The sequence below is a fragment of the Bison bison genome, unplaced genomic scaffold (assembly GCF_000754665.1).
Source record: "Bison bison bison isolate TAMUID 2011002044 unplaced genomic scaffold, Bison_UMD1.0 scf7180017864313, whole genome shotgun sequence".
Classification (NCBI taxonomy): Eukaryota; Metazoa; Chordata; class Mammalia; order Artiodactyla; family Bovidae; genus Bison; species Bison bison.
Window position 1 is genome coordinate 2,122,393 of NW_011494885.1, and position 5,035 is coordinate 2,127,427.

Genomic DNA, 5,035 nt, shown 5'->3' on the forward strand with positions numbered 1-5,035 from the left:
ACTCTCCTTTTTCACTGTTATCAAGAGGCTTTTTAGTTCCTCTTCGTTTTCTACCATAAGGCTGGTGTCATCTGTGTATGTGAGGTTATTGATATTTCTTCTGGCAATCTTGATTCCATCTTGTGCTTCATCCAGCCTAGCATTTTGCATGATGTACTCTGCATACAAGTTAAATAAGCAGGGTGACAATATACAGCCTTGATGTACACTTTTCCCTGGGTGAGAACAATAAAGCATGTGTGCTGAGTTGCTTCAGTCGTGTCTGACTCTTTGTGACCCAAAGGACTGTAGCCTGCCAGACTTCTGTGTCCATGGGATTCTCCAGGCAAGAATACTGGAGTGGATTGCCATGCCCTCCTCTAGGGGATCTTCCCAAACCAGGGATCACACTCGCGTCTCTTATATCTCCTGCATAGGCAGGTGGTTGTTTTTTTTTTTTTTTGCGCCACTTGGAAAGCCAAACCAATAATATAACACCACAAAATCAGCAGCTAATATTTGCTAAATGCTTCCAATCCATATATTAAGGCATTCAGTCCTTGCAGCTTTTGACTAATCTATTACAGATCAGGGAAACGGAGACAGAGAGGTTAAGTTACTGTCCAAAGCCTGCACAGCCAATAAATGGTGAAATAGGATGTGAACTCAGAGCCAGATTTTTAGCCTAGCTAATAACGTGATGTAACATCAGATCAGATCAGACCAGTCGCTCAGTCGTGTCCAACTCTTTGCGACCCCATGAATCGCAGCACGATGTAACATAACATAGTAATTATAATGTTACATAATTTTAGGTCCTGAAAAATTTTATTAACCAAATCAAGCAGATAAATGAGGTTGTCTTTCGGTGGGAAGGGTGTATTTTAGAAGCGGCAAGGAAGGCCTCTCGGAGGAAACGGCCTTTGAAAAAGGACAAACGTTGAGATCTGTTTGGAGGGATTTCCAAAGCGGGAGCACAGCCGAGGCAAAGGGCCGGAGGCTGGCTTTGCAAGAAGGCCATCCGTCTGGGATGCAAAGTTTCTAAGATTCCGAGTTTCCAAGATTCTAGTTTCGCGGAGACTCGCATTTTCTGAGCGCCTGCAATCATCTCGGATTCGACGTGCCGCAAAGACTACCGGCTAAATGCGCGCACACGGCTCTGCTATTCCCGCAGCGCTGGGGCGGCTGGGCTTAACTTTCCAGGAGCGGTGGGCGGGGCCGGTCTCACCTGTGGGGCGGGGCTCCAGGCCGACCCGCCCCCCGGAGGAGCCGCCGGAGACTCCGGGCGCAGCCGCGGGCGGCGGGCGTGAGTGCGCAGCGCGGAGAAGCGGGACTTGGAGCCGTTCGCGGTCAGGTGGGCGCCGGGAGTGCGGGGTGGGAGTCCCGGGAGCCAAGAGGATGGAGGCGGGGGCAGGGGGTGTGAGCTGGGCCTGGCACACCCCTGGGACCTCTGGCCTGGAGACGGGGACGGGCCTTGGGGTCCCTGGACCCCCCTGTCCCGTCCTAGGGCTCTCCCGGGTCTGGAGGCCCCGCTGGGGCCGCGCCCTCTCTCTCGGGGCGCAGGTAAACAGGCGCGAGGACGGGGCGGGGCCTGGGAGAGGGAGGGGGCCCTTGTGACGGCCCGGCCGGCTGGCAAGCTAGCAGGCTGTGAAACCGGGGTGCGCGGGGCTCAGCCGGCCGGCCAGGGGTAAGTTGTGTGGTTTGGGGAGCGGGCCATACACTCTCGCTGCAAGTGTATATGTGCGTGGATATTGGGCGTGAGTGTGCACGAGAGATGGTGTAAAAAGCTCAGATGTGTGTGATGGTGTCAAACGGTGCGTACAGATGTGAGTACAGGTTGGTACAGGAGATGGCCTGTCCGTTTAGCCCTGCGAGGGCACCAAAGGACCGTGTGAATGATGTGAAACTTTCAGTGGTGTGACAATGTGGGCGACCTCTGATGGTGAGTCTGTAATGCTGTGTGTGTGTGTGTGTGTGTGTGTGTGTTTGGCAGAGAGTTGAACTGTTTATAGGATTAGGTATGTGACCAAGAAATTGCATGGCCGTGGTTGTCTCTCTGATGGTAAGACTGTGGGGGAATGGCAGGGAAGTGTGTTCTGTGGGGTACGGGATGGATGTGTGGAGTGTGACTGTGATTATCGTGGTCAGCTGTGTGCTTGTGCACACGGGGCTGAGCAGGTGAAGGAAGTGTGCCATTTGGAGGACGTGTGAGTGTGGGGGACGTGTGAGTGTGGGAGGTGTGTCAAGGACACAGTCCGAGTGATGCATGGCTGTGGTCGAGGTGTGCGTGTCGCTGTGAGCGGTACTCTGAGGCCACGTCTAGAACAGTCGACTCAGCTGTTTGAGGTTGTGCTTGATGTTGTAGGAGGTTGTATACGTGAATAAGGGTCGTGGTTGTCAAGATGACTTAATGAACTGGCGTGGTTGTGAGTTTGATCGTTTATAGGACTTGCGTGTAAGGTGTGAAGCTGTTAATAAGTCTGATGTGATATACGCATACACATGTACAGCGTACATGGAGATCGACATGTGTGTGAACACACATACATGGGGAAAGAAGGAGATTCGGGGTGGAGAGCCTGCCGTGTGTAAAACCCCTGGGGTTACACACCTGTCCTTGCTCTGTGTCTGAGTGGATGTGATTGTGAGCATGTGTGCAGGTGCAAAAAGCACTGGGCTGCTTTCGGGGATGCCACGGCTGGAGTGAAGTCAGCCTGCAAGTCTGTGCATGAGGACATGGAACTCCGTGTGTCTCCACCGCCGTCTGTGCCGTGGGCACCCGCTTGTGAAGGTGTAAGAGCCAGCATCGGGTCATTTGCACATTCGTGTATGAAACTCTAGTGTGTGTGGCTGGGCAGGGGCGGTGGAGGAAGCGAGGACGAATGATGACAGGTCCACTGCGAGTCCTGGAAGCCGGCAAGGGAGGGAGGCGTGGGATGGAGGGCTGGCTGCTGGCAGGATGCGGGGGTGTGGGAGAGGGCATGTGTCACGGGCGCAAACGTTCAAGGAGACAGTCCGCATGGGAGTGACTTGGGATTTGGTTACCTTTTCGCAAGTGAAGAGGGGTGAGGGAGGAGATGTTTTATTTGTGTGTTGGCTTTTATTTTTTGAATTTTTATTGATTCACAGCGTTGTGTTAGCTTCAGGTGTATAGCAGTGATTTGGTTGTATTTTATCTTTATTTTTCACATTGTTTTCCACTGGAAGTTATTATAATATATTGAGTACAGTTCCCTGTGCTATACAGTAGATTCTTGTTGGTTATTGATTTTACATATGTATATGTTAACCCCTAATTTATCCCTCCCCACCCTCTGCCCCCTTTGGTAACCATACGTTTGTTTTCTGTCTGGCGTTTTCTTTCTTTTGTTTTGTTTGTTTTTGGCTGTGCTGGATCTTCCCTGTTGCGTGGGCTTCTCGTTGAGGTGGGTTCTCCTGTTGCAGAGTACAGGCTCTAGGCACTTGGGTTCTATAGTCTCAGTTCCCCAGCTCTAGAGCACACGCTCAGTAGTCGTGGTACACTGGCTTTTTGCTCTGCGGCATATGGGATCTTCCCGGACCAGGAATTGAATCTGTGTCTCCTGCATTTTCAGATGAATTATTTACCACTGAGCCTCCAGGGAAGCCCATGGCTTTTATTTCTGAAAGGAAAATGTACCTGTGTGTTGGCTTGTGTTTTTCAGAGGGGAGTGTATGTGTGTTGCTTATTTTCCTTTTTTTTTTTTTTAATGCTTCTTTATTTGTTTGGCTGTGCCGGGTCTCCATTGCAGCACCCGGGTTCATTAGTTGCAGCATGTGAGATCTAGTTCCCTGACCAGGGATTGAACCCAGGCCCCCTGCATTGGGAGAACAGAGTCTTAGCCACCAGGAAAGTCCCTACATATGCTGTTTCTGGAAGAAGAATATATGTGTGTGTGTGTCTGAGTTAGTGCATTGTACTAGGTTGTATTTTGAAAAGAAAACATGGATGTGAGTGGGTGTGTTGAGTTGTATTTTTAAAAGAAACTGTGTGTGTGTTGTATTTCTGAAAGGAGAATGTGTACTGTTGTATTTCTGAGATGGAGTGTGTGTAGAGGCATATTTCTGAGAGTGTGTCTTGTGTTATATTTGAAATAACGAAGAGTATGTGTCATATATTCGAAAGGAGAATGTGTATAGTGTGGTTTTAAGACAGGAGGGTGTGCGTGTGCTGAGGTCTGTTTCTAAGAGGGGAGTGTGTGTGTGTGTCCCAGAGACATCATCCCCAGACTCGTTGACCTTGTCACTCCCATACAACCCCATGGGAGGGTCCCACGTGTGAGACCCTACCCCCCACCCATTAGCATCTAGGACTCAGACGCTCAGCTGTCACACAGCCCGTGTGACACCCCTGGGCCATGCCTTCCACACGTGTGTCCCAGCACGCCTTGGGCTGGCCGGGCCTGCCTGCAGTGGAGGGTGGAGCCAGTTTCCTCTGGTCTATCAGCTCCTCGGGTCCCCAGGAATCGCCACACGTGGGGACCCTCCCTGACCTCCCCAGTCCCCAGGCCTCCTCGGTTTCCTGCACCCCAGCCCCGTGGCCCTCTCCTCTGCCCCACCCCACTCCCAGTGGTCTGACTGGTTCCCAACAAAAACACCCTGAGAGTGAGCTCACGGAGAGGCTGCCGCCTCCACACGTCCCGCCCCACACGCCCAGCAGGGGAGGGCACCTCCGGTCCAGGTCACACAGCCGGACCGGCCGGGCCAGGGGATCCAGGGTCCTTGGGGTCAGGAGGGCTGACCAGGTGAGCTGAGGGCAGGTGGGCGGCCATGGGATGGCTGCTTGGCCGCCTGGGTTAGTTCTACACGGGAAGGTTTGGGAGTTGTCCTCGGGGCCAGGCCCCGGGACTGAGAACAGGCAAAGGAGACCAGAAAGTTTCCAGCTGCGGGCTCGCCAGGATGGGCGTGGGACAGGTTGCCGGCTGCAGTGAGCAAAGCATGGAGGCAGAGGGCTGGCCTGGATGGGCGGATGGGGCGATGGCTGGGAGGGGACATTTGGCCCAGAGACGCGGAGGCTGAGGGGTGGGCTTGCCAGGGC

General features: G+C 53.0%; 1 protein-coding gene across 1 annotated transcript in view; it reads left to right on the plus strand.

The window, feature by feature from the left end:
* The first annotated feature begins 1,257 nt into the window (after nucleotides 1-1,257).
* The window catches only part of KLC3 (kinesin light chain 3), an 8,945-nt gene continuing 5,167 nt past the window's right edge, over nucleotides 1,258-5,035 (plus strand). The window contains exon 1 of the mRNA XM_010852595.1: nucleotides 1,258-1,333. The gene's annotated coding sequence lies outside the window, so the exon portion shown is untranslated. The remainder of the gene's footprint in view (nucleotides 1,334-5,035) is intronic.